Below are 19,214 nucleotides of genomic sequence, written 5' to 3' on the forward strand. Positions count from 1 at the left end.
TGCTCCTTTCATTATCTACACCACTGCGGGCTGGGTAGCGCGGAGTCCCCGGTGGGGCGAGGTTCGCAGGGTCCACCAGGGGTACGTTGAAGGCCCCTTCCTCGCCCCGCCCCCGCTCCTGTGGGACTCCCTGTCCCGCCCCCTTCCCGCGCCGGGCGGGGTCGCTGCGCCGCCGCTTCTCGCGCGCTCGCTGGGTCGCGCGGACGCGGGTCGGGCCGCGAGTGCGGGGAGGTCGCCGGGCCGCCCGCGCCGCCGCCCCTTGCCTGACGCACGGAGGGGCCGGGACGCGATTTGCCGCGAGTGGCTGGAGTCGCCGCCGCCGCCGCCGTCCAGGGCCGCTCCGCCCCCAGCCCGCCTTCCTCCCGCCTCGCCCTCCGCCTCCGTCCGCGCCTTGCTCGCGTCCCCGCGTCCTCCCCACCAACCCTGGAGGAATCGGCCGCCCGCGCCAGCGCCGGCCAGGTGAGTGTGGCCGCCACGCGGCCCAGGCGGCCCGGGCGGGAGGAGCGCGCAGGCCCCGCGGCCGGGTAGCGGGCGCGGGCGGGTGGAGGCGGTAGCGGCGGCGGCGGCGGCGGGCCCGGCTTTCTTCCTGGGCTCGGGCCGCGGGGCGGTGGAGCCGCGCGGCTGAGGGAGGGGCGCCCGCGCCCCGCTGCCGCCTCCACCGCAGACAAAGCGCCTGAGGTGGGAGCCCCGCGGGCGGCCTCTGCCTCCGCGCTGGCTGCCGGGTGCGGCCGCGGCCCTCAGAGCCCGGTCGCTCTGGTTTTTCCCCCCCAAGCGCCCTTGTTCATTAATGGGTGAAAGGGACCCGCATCATGCAACAGGTTTGGGCGTTAATCCTTATTTTCCGGCGGGTCTCGTCCTCCCGGCGTGCGGGCACCACATGCGGCGGCGCCTGGCCCCGGGGCGAGCCCAGCGTCCAGCTCCGGCGGCCGGCTTCTTTGTGTGGCCGGTGACCAGCCTTGCCCGGTGGGTGGGGAACTCCCGTCCCGAGGCCCCCGGGCTGCGGGGAGGCTCCTGGATGCCTCCCTCGCGGCGTGGGTCTTGGCTTCCCCCGGGCCTGCAGGATGTTAACATCCCTCCAGCCTTTGGAGGAGTCACAAAGGGAAGGAAGAGGGTTGGCAAGGATTTGTGGTTATGTATTTATTTTTTATATGTTAGGTAGACTGGTGGCAGAAAGGAGCCGCATTCTGGCCGGCTTGTGAGGGTGCGGGTGGGATTTCACGCTGGGATGCACGGTTTGGACTTGCTGCTGCTCTGACAGCAAGTGGTTTTCTTGGTGCTTTGACATCTTTCTCTCATACACAGATATCGTATCGCCCCAGAAGTTGGAAGTGCTGTTGAGGGAGTAACTCTGTAGCAGCTGTTTGACAGGTCACCTCTTTCTACACCTCTTAATGCACCTATTTCTGTGACAAATACACATACTGGCATAGGTTAAATTAAAATTGCCACTGAAAATACCCCCATTTTGGAAAATATTAATCCATATGGTTTTCTTTGGCTTGATTTTGGCTTATTTTGTTAGGTGTGAACACCCCCCCCCCCGAAGAATACATAACAAAGAACAATTTATTTTTGTTCACATACCTTGGTCATGGTGTTACCTAGCTGGTTTCATTGGTATGCTATTTTAGTATAACAATACTAAATGGAAGGAAAATATCTTACTTTTGCTTTGAGCAATAAAATGCTTCTTTGTTCTAGAACCAGGAAGCTTTTATACATAATACTTTCTGTGGACAAAAGTTGGTGACTCTCTTTACCCCATGACCCAATACGTGAAAAAATTCCCAGATGACTTAGCATTACACAACTCTATAGATTGTTTTTCTATCCCAAACTCCAGGAAATCATTTTGCTGTGTTTTTATTCAAGCAATCTAGACTAAATTTAGTCTTAAAATTTGGGCCTTACTCTATAAATTCCCCAGCATTAGGGAATGAGTTGATTACATTTAAACAGTTTATTAAGCATTTTAAGCCCTGAGAATAATAATAAGAAAGAGTAATGGAGATTAGAAGCTGGTGATGGATTTAGCAGAGTGACCCCAGATTGGAACACGGAATGTGGTAGAGCTTGCAAAGTTCCATCTACTTGGGTTTTAGTTGATCAGTGGCAAGGACATATCTGAAAAGTAGATGTCCACTAATTAAAAAGGCAGAAAAGGGTGTAACATTTTGGCCTACCCCCCCCACCCCCGCCATGTACTCTGTAAAAACTCCTTGAAGCTCTTTCTACTCCCTGAAAACAAACTTGCTATTAATAGGGACTTTACTTTTAAAGAAATAAAATTATACCAAATTAATCTGACCCGTGGTGTTTCTAACATGATTAGTAGTTTTACTTTACCCAAAATACCGTTTATCTTTGTAACATCCAACTTCAAAGAGCTTTCATAGCTGTTCCAGGATACAGAAACAGCCTCTTGAGAAAAGTAGCATTTTGAATAATGAAAAGGAGCAGAAACTTAGATTTCTATAATAGTTTTCTTTTATAGAGATATAATTCATATACTGTAGAATTCACCTTTTAACGCGTACAGTTCAGCAGTTTTAGTATATTTACAAGGTAGTGCAAAACATCACCAGTTCAAGAACATTTTCAATATGCTGAAAAGAAATCCTGATACCCATTAACTATCACTCTCTTTCCTCCTCCCCTGCACTTGGCAACCATTGATCTAGTTTCTGTCTAGAGATTTGCCTGGACATTTCATATAAACAGAATCATACAAATATGTGGCCCTTTGTGTCTTTTACTTAGCATCTTAGTTTTAGGGTTTATTCACATTATGCATGTATCACTACATCATTCCTTTTTATGGCTGAATAATCTTTCTTGTATGGATATGCCACATTTTGATGATTATTTCATCCGTTGATGGACGTTTGGGTTGTTTCCACTTTCTGGCTATTATGAGTAATGTTGCTATGAACATTGATTTACAGCTTTTTGTGTGTGCACATGTTTTCAGTGGGTGTATACTTAGATGTGGTATTGCTGGGTCATATGATACCTCTGTTTAACTTGAGGAATTGCCAAACTATTTTCCATAGTTGCTGTAGCATTTTACATGTCCACTAGCGAAGTATGAGGGTTCCATTTTCTCCAGTACTTGTTAATGTTGTCTTTTTGATGATAGCCGTCCTAGTGGGTGTGAAGTGGTATCTCATTGTGGTTTTCATTTGCATTTCCCTAATGGCTAAGGATGTTGTGTATCTTTTCATGTTCTTATGGATCATTTGTTTATCTTCTTTAGAAAAATATCTAATTTATAATAGCTCCTAACTTTATGTTTTCACGTGTATTTTCTATTTCGTCTTTGAAATAATTCTGTAAGTTAAGTTTATCCCTGTTTTACTGCTGGGAAGCTAAGGTGCAAAGAGGTTAAATAATTTGCTTGTTTTTTTAACCTTACAGAGTTAGTAGGAGGGTTTGAATATAAACTCAGGTCTTCTAACTCTGCTTCCTGCATTCTTTTTACCCCAAGAGGCATACGGAAGTTAAATTGTGTTTGCAAATTTGCTTGGCTAATCATTGACAAAGTGGGGGAAAATAAATAAAAAGCAAACCAAACAACAAAAAGCAGGTGGCCATACTGCCTGATACTCATCAGATTTTACTATTTTTAAAATAAATTCCTTGTGTTCTCCTATCCTAATAAGGTAGGATTTTCACATTTCCTCTAGGGAAGCAGTCAGAACAATTAAACCTAGTAACCCACCTTCTTGGTGGCATAGCTAATCCTAGAACCCACTCTTCGCTGAGACATCGTGTTTTATATTATCCTGCAGCTTCCATGTTCTCTATTTTTCCACTAATTTATTCACTGTATCTTAAAATAATTGAATAATATAACACTTTTAATAAACACTAAAATTCTGGATGAAACTGAAATTAACTTTTATTTTTGAGCAGGGCAGTTTGCCAGTTTCATTTCGAAGTGCAGGATTAATAAGATAAGAATTTCAGTTTTTATGTGGAACTCTGTATCAGACATAGGTATGCGAAATTATCAGCTCTTTAGAGGGTAGGTAGAGGCATATGTTAATTATTCATCTTTGCAGTCCATTATCTAACATAGTGCCCAGTACTCTGAATACAAGTGAATTTTTTAAACACCCCCTCCCCAAAAAAACCCTGCAAAAATTATCTAGTACTCTTTTTTAGAAGAAAGGCAGTACAAATTCCAGAAAAAGAATATATTTCTTACCCCTGACACATGACCTAAAAATACAATAAATGATAAAAATTAGAACTTGATTTAAAATTCAACACTCTGTCTTATGGAAGGAAGTAACTGTTGTTCCATCCTGTGTTTTAAAAGATAGGCTCTAGACGGGGCACCTGTGTGGTGCAGTTGGTTAAGAGTCCAACTCTTGGTTTTGGCTCAGGTCGCGATCTAGCCCTGTGTTGGGCTCTGTGCTCAGCTTCTTAAGACTCTCCCTCTCTGGGCCCCTGGGTATCTCAGTGGTTAACCATCTGTTTTTGGCTCAGGTCATGATCTGGGGTCTTGGGATTAAGCCCCACCTTGGGCTCCCTGCTCTGTGAGAAGCCTGTTTCTCCCTCTCCCACTCCCCCTGCTTGTGTTCCCTCTCTAGCTGTGTCTGTCTCTCTCTCTCTGTGTCAAATAAATAAATAAAAATTAAAAAAAAAATTTTTTTTAAAAGAAAGATTCTAGCTCTCCCTCTGCCCCTGCCCCTCACCCTGTGGACACACACTCTTTCTGTCTCTCTCTCTCAAATAATAAATAAATTTTTGAAAAAAAAAAAAAAATAGGCTCCAGGAATGCCTGGCTGGCTCTGTTGGTAGAGCATGTGACTCTTGATCTCGGGGTCCTGAATTCAAGCCCCATGTTGGGCATAGAGTTTACTTAAAAAAAAAAAAAGGCTCTAAGTACCTGGTGGCTGGCATAAGTGTTTATTAGCTCAGTGCCCATACATAGGAACTACACCCTGAATGTTGGTTAAATACATGAATGTCCAATGAGTGAATAAAAGGATTAGTTTATATTATAGCATGTAGAGGAGATAACAGCAAATGAGTATTTAGGCTGTGCTTTTCATTTGTATATTTTAATAGCAAACATGATACATGTTCATTATAAAAATTCAAATAACATGTGGGTATATTCAATAAAAGCTGAAGATCTCCCTTTACTTCTTGTTCCCTTCCCTTCCTTCACCCCTAAGATCATTCCTGTCCCAGGTAACAATTGTTAACAGTTTAGGGTTTATATTTCCACTTGTGTCTTTGGTTTATGTGTACATATGTATAAATATGCATTTATAAATCTGGCCATATTATATACATACATTCACAATGGCTTTTCCTTTACAAATAGGATCATACGACACATTTCCTTAGCTTTTAAATATATTAAGACTTTAGCATTTATAGTCACAAATGATAAATGTAATATTTATTACTATTGCCTGGTTTTGGTATCAGGATTAAGCTTACCTCTAAGAATGAGTTGAGAAATATTCCTTTATTCCCCTGTGTTTTAGAATAGTGTAAAAATATCTGCCCTATAAGCATTTATTAGAAATTCCTGGATAACCTTGGGAGAGGGAAGAGCTCTGAGGCAACCTTTCAAATTTTTCTTGTTTTTATTTGGTCTATTAAGTTTTCGTTCTTATTTTCTATTACATTTTTGGTGAAAGAATCCTTTACAAATTTCTAGGCCATTTAGAGTTTGAGTTTAGTAGACCATGATTTGTAAATACTTGCACGGTTTTGAGGCAGCTTAGTAGGGAAAAGTAGTGGTGTAAACACACTTGATTTAATCCGCCTTATGACTTACTAGCTTTGTGACTTTGGACAGGTTAATAATTTCTCTCAGTAAAATGGGATAAATATACTCACTTTATAGGGTAGGTATTAGGAAAGAGATTAGTGTATGTTCAGCATCTAATAGGTGTTCAAACTTCTAATTTTTTTCTTTGTATGGTCATCTGCGACAAACATGAGGTGTTGGGTTCTGCTGTTTGCATGCTGCTTGGTGTACTGGAAAGAGCATTAAGACTTTGGGGTTTTAGCCTGTGTTTCACGGTTACTAGCCATTGGCTTTGGACAAGTCTGCTCAGCTTCTGTTTCCTTACCTATAAAAAAACAGTAGGAAAACTAACACTTGTTGAGCATCTGTATGCATTTAGTAGACAGTTTACAAATCTTAACCTTATTTAATCCTTTCAATAACTCTATCAAATAGAGATGACATTTATTTCCCATCTTAACAGTCGAAACAGAGGTGCAGGAATTGGATTTTATGACATCCATTTAAAGGTACTCCCCACCCTCTACGCCTGTCCATGTTTGTTCAGTCTAGTTGGTACAGCTATCCTCTCTTGGGGATGATAGGGTGTGCCCCTGCATACAGGGAATTCCGGATGAGCATACTGCAAACTGAAATACCAAATATATTTAAAAAAACCCCAAACTGAACCAGTATAGGATGAGACTACTTATTTATTAATGATTCCCATTAATAAAACACAAATATAGGATGGTTAATGTTTCCTAATGCTTATACTTGAGAGTAATAATTTAAGTTTTTATATTTTTTAATTTTTAAAAAAATTTATTTGACAGAGATCACAAGTAGGTGGAGAGGCAGGCAGAGAGAGAGGAGGAAGCAGGATCCCCGCTGAGCAGAGAGCCCAATGTGGGGCTTGATCCCAGGACCCTGGGATCATGACCTGAGCTGAAGGCAGAGGCCTTAACCCACCGAGCCACCCAGGTGCCCATAATTTAAGTTTTTAAGTACTTGCGTTGTTCATTTACGGAAACTACAGATTCTTGGAAAGAAGTAGAGAAAAACTGCATTATAATTCATTGTCTACTTGCAGACTTGCAGAGTCATTTAAAAAATGAACCTGCCTTTGTCAGCTGGTGTATAAAGAGCTATTGATTATGTTCTTGAAAGGTAGTCGGATTATATTTCCTTTGATAGGGTTTGCCAAAGCTTTTGCTCTGAGTTTCATTTTATTTGATCAGAGGCAATGATATTGATTTGGCTTTTTTCTAGCTTTGTGCTAGGGATACTAAAAAAAAAAATGCTGTTAGGACATTACAAATTAAATTGTGATTGAATAATAGTATAGAAGGTCCCGAAATTCTGTCTACTGAAGCCTCATTTATCATTTTTATTCTATTTGGTAGGAGTGGGAATTCCTATGTTTAGGTTAGAGAATTTTTATCAGAGTTAGGTTTGAATTGTGCTATGTAAATTCTCACTGCTACTGATTTTTTCTTTTTGGCAGAATACAGTACAAAGTGTCATGAGCTATATGTGTTGAAAAATATGGTTCTCGTCTTCAAAGAGTTTATACTCTTAGGGAGGCACTGAAGGAAGAAACAAAGGACAGAGCGAGTTCTTAAAGCTTGTGCCTGTTCTTTGGAAAATGAATTTTGCTGCATTGAGCTTTTGTAAGATACCATATGTATTGCCTGATGGGCACTATCACAAACATCCCAATTCTTTGAAAACTGGTAGTTGTTTATCTTGTATATCTTGTTTATTCTATAGTGTTCTCTCTATTTTTTTTTAAAGATTTTATTTATTTGTCTCAGAAAGAAAGAGAGGGAGCCAGTGAGCACAGGCAGAGTGGCAGGGAGAGGGAGAGGGCTCCCTGCTGAGCAAGGAGCCCAGTGCAGGACTCAATCCCAGGATGGTGGGATCATAACCTGAGCTGAAGGCAGCTGCCCAACCGACTGAGCCACCCAGGCATCCTGTTCTCTTTGTTTTATAAAAATTACTCTTTGGTGTAAGTAGATAGAAGTTCATCGGAGTACCTTTCTGTTTTTCTTTTTGTGATGGCTACTAGAAAGCCAAAGCCAGATTTATGGCACACTCCAGAGCAGGCATAGTGATTTTATGCTCTACATTTTTTTTTTTTGTCTTGGCACCATTTTTAGTGTTTTCTTTATTGTTTTGCTTTTATTTTTAAAATTTATTAACTTTTTATAGTTCACATATTCTTGTAAGTCTCATTAATCATTTTCAGAACAAAATAGTGGTGTATATGTAAGTAAATATACATGAAATCCATGGAAGAACATATCAAGGCAAACAGATTAATATAGTAGAGACCAGATGTGGCAAATAGGTTTTATTCATGGGCTAGCTTTGATTGATGGTGGCTTTGTGGAACATTGCATTACGGAGTAGTTTGAGGCAGCATGCAGATTTAGTGGGAAAGACCACTCTGATCACTGAGCGGTTTTGTTGTTATGGGTGTTGGAGTAGTGATAGCACGGGTGCCTCTATTTGCCATCCCTTTTATAGAAAGAACATACAGCATACTGAATAGTACAATAAGTAGGTGGACTTTTACGTTTAGAGCTAGGTTTGGCTGGGAAAGATGTAGATTTGAGGAGCAGGTTGGTGAATTGTTGAAATTGGCAGTCAGATTGGTTCATCTAGAATACAGTGTCTCTAGTGCATTAAGGAAAAATTAGGTCAGTGGAAAAATTGAGGAATGGAATGTGATAGCCTTAACAGATAGATGGAGGTGATTAGACTTTTTTATCTCCTAAAATTCTAATTAATTCCTTCTATTATTTCCAGTGGTTTTGCTTTAGTTCAGGTCTTTGTCATCCTTTTCATTTTAAAAGTTAAATTATTTTTTGAGTAGCTAGTGCATTCATATATTTCAAAATTTCAAAAAGGTACAAAAGGACACATTAAAAAGTCTTCCTTTTATTCCTGTTTCTCAACTACTGAGTTTTCGCCTCCACAGGGTCAACCAGTTATTATCAGATTTGTAAGTATCTTTCCAGAAATATTTTATGTATACATTTGTGTTTTCCTGTCTATTTTACACAAATAAATATTTCTGTACCTGTATATGGAACTGTTTCTTCCATACTATATACAATATTCTGTATCTTACATTTTTCATTTCTTAGAGATTTTTTTCATATCAATACACAAGGAATTTCTTCTTTGTAAAAAAAATAAACCTTTTGGGGCGCCTGGGTGGCACAGTTGATTAAGCTTCCAACCCCTAGTTTCAGCTCAGGTTATGATCTCAGGGTTGTGGGGTAGAGCCCTCAGTCAGCTCCATGCTCAGATCAGAGTCTGCTTAGGACTCTCTCTCTCTGCCCGTCTCCACCCCCCACCCCAGCTCTCTTTTTCTAAAATAAATAAATCTTAAAATCAAAAAACATTTTGCTTTGGAAAAATTTCAGATTTACAGGAAAGTTGCACAAAACAGTACAAAAAATTCCTATATATAACTCACCCACTTTGTTTCCTCAAATGTTATTATCTTACTGTGGTACACTTATCAAAACTGGGAAACTGAACATCAGTACCTTATTGTTAACTACACTGTAGACTTTATATGGATATCACCAATTTTTCCATTAATATCCTCTTTCTGTTACAGGATTTCATCCAGAATACCACATTGCATTTATTTATCTTGTCTCCCTAGTCTCCTCTGACAGTTTCTCAGTCTTTTTTTTTTTTTTTTTTTTTTTAAATTGTCTTGAGGAGTGCTGGTCAGATAGCCTACAGAATCTCTCTCAACTTGGGTTTGTCTGATGTTTTGCTCATGATTAGAATAGGGCTATGGCTTTCTGGAAATAATACACAAAGTTGAGTTGCTCTTCTCATCATGTCATGTGAGGGAGTACTTGATATTTCTGTGACATTACTGGTGATGTTAACCTGGATCACTTGATTAAGGTAGTGTTTGCCAGTTTTCTTCAATGTAATGTTACTATTTTTCCCTTTTTGTACTTCATTTTTAAAAGTGAGTCACTGAATTCAGTCTGCCTTCAAAGTAGGAGGGAGAACTAAAGGACTTTCTTTTTAAAAATGTAATACCCTTGGGGGCACCTGGTTGACTCTGGGAAGAGCACACAACTCTGGGTGCTGAGTTCGAGCTCCAAGTTGTGTATAGAGATTAAAATATAATACTCCTGGGGCGCCTGGGTGGCTCAGTCAGTGAAGCATCTGCCTTCAGTTCAGGTCATGATCCCAGGGTCATGGGATCAAGTCCTGTGTTCGGCTCCTTGCTCAACAGAGAGCCTCCTTTTCCCTCTGCCTGCTGCTCTCCCTGCTTGTGATTTTCCCCTCTCTTTTTCTGAAAAAGAAATAATCTTAAAAAAAAAATGTAATACTCCTTAAGATGGATGTACCATATATTTTATTCAGTTATTTTCCTGTTGGTCTATATTTAGATGATATAACATAACAGTTAAGAAAATGGGCTCCAGAGCTAACACTACCAATGATCAAGTCTTGTCTCCATGTTAGTTTTGTGATCTTGGGCTACTTTTACTTGGTCTCTCAGTTTCTTCATCTGTAAAATGGGGTTGTTAATAGCACCTACCTTATAGGACTGTTGGGAGAATTTAATGAGAAAATATGCAAAGTGCTTAAAATAGTGTCTGCTGCTATATTAAGTGCTAGATAAGTGTTTGCTATTATTCACTTTTTTGTCCTTACAATAATACTGCAGTGAGTAAGTTTGTATATGTTATTTCATACACAGTGGTGGGGCAGGTGAGTATACCATATGATAAATTTCTAGAAATGCTTACTTGCCTTTGTAATTTTGATAGATATTGCCAAATTTGCCTCCCATAGAGGTTATAGCATTTTGCATATTCATCAGATATATGAGAACGCTGAGTTGTTCTAATAACAACGAAAGAGATATGAGAGCATCTGTGTTTCTATATCCATGTCACCAAATTATTTGATCTTTGCCAATCGATTGGTGCCTACTTTTATTATGAATTAATTTGAGCATCTTTTTTTAAGATTCTATTTATTTATTTGACAGACAGAGATCACAAGTAGGCAGAAAGGCAGGCAGAGAGAGAGGAGGAAACAGGCAGGCTCCCTGCTGAGCAGAGAGCCCTATGTGGGGCTTGATCCCAGGATCCTGACCTGAGCTGAGGCAGAGGCTTTAGCCCACTGAGCCACCCAGGTGCCCCGAGCATCTTTTTATTGAGCCATTTAAGAGTTTAGATTTTGATGCTGCTTGTGATGTAACCTGGACCTCAGCAGCTGGGAAATCATAAAAAATGTTGTTGGGGGAAATAATTTTAATAACTAGGTAAGGAATAGTTTGGACCTGGGAAAGACTATGGTTGCAAGAAGTGGGTCATTAGTGGGTCATTAAGTTGCTGGCCTCTCTTCTGGTGTGATAGTGGGGTGTCTTTGTCATTTTTTTTTTTTTAAGATTTTATTTATTTATTTGACAGAGATCACAAGTAGGCAGAGAGGCAGGCAGAGAGAGAGAGGGAAGCAGGCTCCCCGCCGAGCAGAGAGTCCGATGTGTGGCTCAATCCCAGGACCCTGGGATCATGACCTGAGCCGAAGGCAGAGGCTTTAACCCACTGAGCCACCCAGGCGCCCTGTAATTGTTTTTTAAAAAGCTTTTTTAAAAAAAAGATTTTATTTATTTATTTGAGGGTTGGGGAGAGCATAAAGAGAGAAGCAGACTCCCAGCTGAGCAGAGAGCCCTTCATGGGGCTCGATCCCAGGACCCTGAGATCATGACCTGAGCCGAAGGCAGAGGCTTTAACCCACTGAGCCACCCAGGCGCCCTGTAATTGTTTTTTAAAAAGCTTTTTAAAAAAAAAGATTTTATTTATTTATTTGAGGGTTGGGGAGAGCGTAAAGAGAGAAGCAGACTCCCAGCTGAGCAGAGAGCCCTTCATGGGGCTCGATCCCAGGACCCTGAGGTCATGACCTGAGCCGAAGGCAGAGGTTTAACCAACTGCGCCACCCAGGCACCTGTTTTTTAAAGAAAGAAGGGTTGCCACCATCCTACATTTGCAGCCAGAAATGAATGAAGCTGTAGGGGTTGCAGGTTGGAAGGAAAGGCTACAGTTGCATTAAAGTAAGACTGAAAGTTAATCAACCTGACACATTTTTTTATGATACTTATTTTTATGTTTCATAATAATTAGGCAGAAATTAAAATATATTGTAATTAGTTATATATATATTTATAATTAAAAATTTTTTTAGATTTTATTTATTAATTTGACAGAGGGATACACAGTGAGAGAGGGAACACAGGCAGGGGGAGTGGGAGAGGAAGAAGCAGGCTTCCTGCTAAGCAAGGAGCTGGATGCGGGGATCAATCCCAGGACCCTGGAATCATGACCTGAGCCAAAGGCAGACGCTTAACAACTGAGCCATCCAGGCGCCCCTGTAATTAATTTTAACATCCAGTTTTATGAGTTTTTCTTTACTGTTGCATTCTCTGGTATGTATAATCATGGCCAGTTTGTAGTTCTTTTTTCTGATATCATGTATTTTTTTTTAAAGGTTTTTATTTATTTGACTCACACACAGAGAGGGAGTACAAGTAGGCAGAGTGATAGGCAGAGGGAGGAGGCAAGTGGACTCCCCACTGAGAAGGGAGCCTGACTCAGGACTCTATCCCAAGACCCTGGGAACATGACCTGAGCTGAAGGTAGCTGCTTAACTGACTGAGCCACCCAGGGGCCCCTCTGATATCATATATTGTGTACTGTTAAGTGGTTATGGTTAACTGCCCCCTCTAATCCCCAACCCCACCACTAACTACAGTGTAAAAAACAAAAGTGCTGAATCTTACTTTACGTCACCTGGATGGGCACGTTAGTGGGCTTAATGGCCCTTTGCTCTTTTCCTTCGTTGAGTTTCATATTTGGAGTTCATGAGCTTAACCCAGCCCTTCTTGAAGGACACAGACCCTTTCCCCCACACAGTCCCCGCTACACACTGGAGGCTCTAAGAACTCTGAAATATGAGAACAGATTAGGGGGGATTGGAGGGGAGGAAGAGGTACAAAATGACCACCATTCTGAGAGAAAGAACGAAAGAAAGAAAGAGAAAGAGATATCAAACGAGGAGAAGGAAGTAGACACCATGAAATTGAAATCTGGGTCCTTAGCATTTGAGATTCTTGGCTTCCGAATAGGATTAAAAGAGTGCAGAGGGCAAAGTAGAACTCTTGTAACCTGTCAACTCTTTTGACCCAGTTCCCCCAGGCAGAAAGCCGTATGAAAGCATTTCTAGAGGACTCAGCAAAATAAAAACAAACATCTACTACTCCCTCAATTAAACCAAATCAAACCAAAAGGAGAACATTTCTCCTAGATGCCTTAAACTACGAAACAAGTCTGAAACAAGTCTGTTAAAAGATGGAGTTCAGTCCTTTATAAGTCCTTTTCTGTTTTGATAGAGTAAGCTGGAAGAAAGCTCCCTCCGGGGGGCCAGAAGCATGAAGGATGCCCTGGGGGTGGTAGAAAACCCAGAAGGCAGGGGAAAGGGAAGCTCATAGGCAGCTGAGAAGACAAATGTGGATTTTCGCAATTTTCACCAGATTCTGGGTTATCTTTACTCAGACAAATAAAAGCTCTATTCCAAATATTTCCTCTCTGTAGGACAGGCAGCTAACCAGAAAGACATCTTGAATTGTAGTACGGTGGAAACTGTTACTGCTGCTTTGTAATTTGGCCTTTGTATCCAATTTACTTTAAAAATACCTAGAACTCCAAGATCAGAAATTTAGAATGGATGCTTTGGGGCACCTGAATTGAACAGATGACAACACTTGGAATACAGTTAATTCTATTTTTTTTTTTAATTTAAGATTTTATTTATTTATTTGTCAGAGAGAGAGAGAGAGCGCACAAGCAGGGGGAGCAGCAGGCAGAAGCAGACTTCCTGCAGAGCAGGGAGCTGGATGCAGGACTGAATCCCAGGACCCTGGGATCATGACCTGAGCTGAAGGCAGACGTTTAACTGACTGAGCCACCCGGGCATCCCCAGTTAATTCTATCTTAAACATACAGTTTCTGTTTATTTTTTTTAAAGATTTATTTATTTATTTGGTAGAGAGAGAACGAGTGCACAGATGAAAGAGGATAACAGGAGCAGGGGGAAGCAGCAGAGGGAGAGGGAGAAGCAGGCCTCCTGCTGAGCAGGGAGCCTAATGTGGGACTCAATCCCAGGACCCTGGGATCATGAGGCAAGCTGAACACAGATACTTAATGACTGAGCCACCCAGGTACCCCCATACAATTTCTGTTTAAATGCCATTTGAATTAACTTGCTTTTGTAAATTGTGAGAATATTTAAGCCTATCAGTTACCATCTTAGTGTGAATCATTTAAGCGGATAATTACTGCTTTTCTCCTTAATACTTGTCTGAGATAAGGTATTAAGGAAATAAGAATGTTGATAGAAGAGGAGAGGTAATTTTATAATTTATATCTTTTGTTTAGGATCATGCTGGACACTGGTTTTTAATTTTCCATGATATTGGAGAATTGAGCATAGCCTGGTGAAGGGAAGAATAGGTGTTGGAGCCAGGATGAGTCTGGCTTAGCACAGAGCCTGGCCCTCCTTAATCATCCACATATGGTAACTAATATCTCCCCATCCACTGCTATTTGATCATTATTATTCTTAAAATTTACTTTTAGAGCACATTATTTAAATATCAGAAAGTGCAAAGGTTTCAGTGAAACTTCCTACCCATTTGTAGTAAGATACAAAGTTTTGTTTTGTTTTTTTCAGCCATACCTAACTTCCTTCTCACTTACCCCTTTTTCTTTAATACCTGTCAACTAGTCATCTGTTCTCTCTTTTTATAATTTTGTCATTTCAAGAATACTATGTAAATGAAATCTGCATTATGTAAACCTTTGGGATTGGCTTTTTTTCATTCTTATAGTCCTCTGGATATTCATTTAAGTTACTTTGTTTTTAAATAGTTTGTTCCTTTTTAATTGATGAGTACTTTTTCACACTATGGATGTACCACAGTTTATTTAAACATTCACCCATTGAAGGGCATCTAGATTGTTTTAAGTTATTGGTTATTATGACTAAACCTGCTACATATATTTTTGTGTAGTTTTTTTTTTTTTTAAGATTTTATTTATTTATTTGGCAGAGACAGAGAGACAGCGAAGAGCAGGAACACAAGCAGGGGGGAGTGGGAGAGGGAAAGCAGGCTTCTGGCCGAGCAGGGAGCCTGAAGTGGTTCTTGGTCCCAGGATGCTGGTATCATGACCTGAGCTGAAGGCAGACACTTAAGGACTGAGCCACCCAGGTGCCCCGTGTAGGTTTTTGTGTGAACATGAGTCTTCATTTTTCTGTGATAAGTGATCATCAGGAGTGCATTTGCTGGGTTGTATGGTTTTCATGTTTTTTTAGAAATTGTCAAACTCTTCCACATTGGCTGTACCATTTAATTCCCAGTAGCAGTGTATGAATATTATGGACTGAAATTTTTTTTTTCTGATGAAACAGAATTTTATTATTATTTTTATTAACTTGTGGAAACAAAGGACACTATCCAAAGCACATGCTTAATTATAACACCACTAATATATAACTACTTTAAGGTGTAATGAATTACTAATTTTTTTTAAATTTTTAATTAACATATAACATATTATTAGACCCAGGGATACAGGTTTGTGAATCGCCAGGTTTACACACTTCACTTCACAGCACTCACCATAGCACATACCTTCCCCAGTGTCCATAACGCCCCCCCCCCCCCCCACGGCAACCCTCAGTTTGTTTTGTGAGATTAAGAGTCTCTTATGGTTTGTCTCCCTAATGGACTGGATTTTGATTCCTCCAGAATTGATATGTAGAAGTAACCTCCAGTATCTCACAATGTGATTGTGTTTGGAGGTAGGGCTTTTAAAGAGGCAATATATGTTAAAATGAGGCCTTTAGAGTGGGCCTAATCCAGTTTGAGTGATGTCCTTATAAGAAGAAGAAATGTGGATACACATCCTTGAGGGATATCAATTCATAGAGGAAAGATCATGTCAGGATGCAGTGAGATGGTAGTTACCTGCAAGCCAAAAAAAAAAAAGAGGCCTTAGAAGAAATCAAACCTGCTGACACTTTGATCTTGGACTTCCAGCCTCTGGAACTGTGAGAAAATAAATTTCTGTTGTTTAAGCCACTTAGTCTGTGGTATTTTGTTATAGCATCCCTGGCAGACTAATACAATGAGTGAGCCTTTTTTTTTTTTTTTTCTGCATTCTTGACAACATTTGGTTTTTGACTTTTAATTTCAGCCATTCTGATAAGTGCATTGTGAGGTCTCACTGTTGGTGTAATTTGTATTGTCTTGGTGGCTGGATGATATTGAACATCTTTTCATGTGCTTATTTGTCATGTGTACATCCTCTTTGGTGAAACTCTATTCATGTATTTTGCCCATTTTCTATTTGGACTTTTTTTAACTGTTGGAAATTTCAGGTATTGTTTTATATATTCTAGATATTAATTCTTTGTCAGATAGGTAGTTTGAAAATATTTTTTTCCACTCTGTAGCTTGTGTTTTTTCATTCTCTTAACATGGTCTTTCACAAAGCAATAGTTTTTTGATTTTGATGAAGTCCAGTTTTTAATTTTTCTTAATGGATTTGCATTTGGTGTGAAATCTTGCTTAGCTATAGATCCTGAAAATTTACTTCTGAGATTTTGGAAAACTTTTGTGAAAGTTTTAGAGTTTTTTGCATTTAAGACTATGATTCATTTTGAGTTAATTTGTGTTAATTTTGTTTAATTTTGTTAATTTTCTTTTTTTTTCCTCCCATGTATATCCAGTTGCTCTAGTACCATTTGTGGGAAAGGCAGTCTTTCTGCCTTGAATTGATTTTGTACCTTTGTCAAAAAACGGTTGGGCACATTTATAATTCTATTTCTGGGTATTTTGTTCTGTCCATTGACCTATATGTTTATTCTTCTGCCAGTACCACAGTCTTGATTACCATAGGTATATAGCATGTCTTGAGATCTGGTAGACTGATTCCTCCTACCTTATTTTTTTCCAAATTTATTTTAGCTAGTCTAGTTCCTTTGTCTTTTTAATTAATTAGTTAATTAATTAATTTTAAGATTTTATTTGTCAGAGAGAGTGAGAACAAGCAAGGGAAGGAGCAGACAGAGGAAGAAGCAGGCTTCCCGCCGAGCAGGGAACCTGATGCGGGGCTCGATCCCAGGGCTCCATCCCAGGACCCTGGGATCATGACCCGAGCTGAAGGCAGCTGCTCAACCCACTTGAGCCATCCAGGCATCCTGTTCCTTTGTCTTTTTATATAAATTTTAGAATAATCTCTGTATCTACAAAGGATCTTGATGAGAGGGATTTTGCCAGGAGTTGCATGAAACCCATGTATCAATTTGAGGAGATTTGATGTCTTTATTATATTGTGTCTTCCAATCTATGAACATGGTATCTCTCCCCATGTTTTATAGGTCTTTTTAGATTACTCTCATCAGCATTTTATAGTTTTCAGTGTGGAAGTATCATATGTTTTATTAGATTAATATCTAAGCATTCTGTTATTTAGAGTGATTATAAATCGTGTTGTATTTTGTGTTCACAGGCTTATTATTAGTATATAGAAATATAGTTGATTTTTGTATATCTTTTATCCTGCAACATTGCTGAACTCATTTATTTTTAAAGTTTTTTGATAGATTCCTTAGGATTTCCTATATAGACAAATGAGTCATCTGAAAGAAGGGTGAATTTCATTTCTTATTTATTGATCTGTATGCCTTTTCTTTTTCTTCTCTCGTTTTTTTTCCTTTCCTTCTCTTCCCTTTCCTTTCCCTTTCCTCCCTTTCCCTTTCCTTCTGCATTAAGTTAACTGTAGTATATACTGTCCTACTGTAATAATTTTGAAGCCACTTTCTATTTCACATTATCTTAATTTCTGATGTCTAGTGTTGTTAATATGCACAGTATCTATGGTTTTATATCCTGTAAGACTGAATTGATGTAGATTTGTCAGTACAAACAATTCATCTTATAAAAACAATGTAATCTTACAGTATTGATAAATGCAGTTCAGGGGCGCCTGGGTGGCTCAGTCGTTAAGTGTCTGCCTTTGGCTCAGGTCATGATCCCAGGATCCTGGGATCGAGCCCCGCATCAGGCTCTCCACTCGGCGGGAAGCCTGCTTCTCTCTGCCCCACTCTCCCTGCTTGTGTTCCCTCTCTCGCTGTGTCTCTGTCAAATAAATAAATAAAATCTTTAAAAAAAAAATGCAGTTCAGTACTGTAAATGTATTTTCCTTAGGATTTTCTTTCTTTCTTTCTTTCTTTCTTTCTTTCTTTCTTTCTTTCTTTTCTTTTTTTTAGATTTTACTTATTTGACAGAGAGCGATATAGCGAGAGAGGGAACACAAGCAGGGTGAGTGGGAGAGGGAGAAGCAGGCTCCTTGCTGAGCAGGGAGCCCGATGTGGGGCTCCGTCCCAGGACCCTGGGATCATGACCTGAGCCCAAGGCAGGCGCTTAACGACTGAGCCACCCAGGCGCCCCTCCTTAGGATTTTCTTAACCTTTTCTCTAGCTTACATTATGGTAATAATAAAGCATATGACACATACAAGATATAAAACCTGTGTTCATTGACTTTATGTTATCTGTAAAGTTTTTGGTCAACAGTAGTCTGTTAATAAAGTTTTTGGAGAGTCAAAAGTTATGTGTGGATTTTCTACTGCCTTGTTCAAGGGTCAGCTGTACTGTTTTTCTTTTATATTTTGTTCAGTTCAGTATATTTATTATTATTATTATTATTATTATTGTTAGCTCAGTGTATTTTTAAATTTCCCTTGAGACTTTTAAATAAACCCTGGCTCAGATAAGAAGTGTGTTAGTTTTTAAGTGATTGAAGATTTTCTTTTTATCTTTCCCTTATTGAGATTTTTTCTGTTATTGTAAGAGAAGATACTTTGTATGATTTCAGTTATTTTAAATTTGTTCAGTTTTGCTTTGTGGTCCAGCGTCTTTATTGATATGTGGTCTATGTTAGTATATGTTCCATGAGCATTTGGAGAAAAATAAATATTCTTTTTTTTTTTTTCAAAGATTTTTTATTTATTTATTTGACAGACAGAGATCACAAATAGGCAGAGAGGCAGGCAGAGAGAGGGGTGAAGCAGGCTGCCCGCTGAGCAGAGAGCCGGATGCGGGGCTCGATTCCAGGACCCTGGGGTCAGGACCTGAGCCGAAGGCAGAAGCTTTAACCCACTGAGCCACCCAGGTGCCCTGAAAAATAAATATTCTGATGTTGATTGGTGGAGTGTTCTATAAATGTTGACTAGATTCTGTTGGTTGATAGTGTTCTTGAGTTCTATATCCTTCTGATTTCTGTGTATTTGGCACCTGCACATTTAGGATTGTTATGTCTTTTTGGTGGATTGACCCTTTT

At 39.9% G+C, this 19,214-nt stretch overlaps 1 protein-coding gene across 1 annotated transcript in view; it reads left to right on the forward strand.

The window, feature by feature from the left end:
- The first annotated feature begins 203 nt into the window (after positions 1-203).
- SESTD1 (SEC14 and spectrin domain containing 1) overlaps positions 204-19,214 on the forward strand; it is a 141,563-nt gene continuing 122,552 nt past the window's right edge. Inside the window, exon 1 of the mRNA XM_080797854.1 lies at positions 204-459. The gene's annotated coding sequence lies outside the window, so the exon portion shown is untranslated. The remainder of the gene's footprint in view (positions 460-19,214) is intronic.

This window comes from Martes martes, assembly GCF_963455335.1.
Source record: "Martes martes genome assembly, chromosome: 3".
NCBI lineage: Eukaryota > Metazoa > Chordata > Mammalia > Carnivora > Mustelidae > Martes > Martes martes.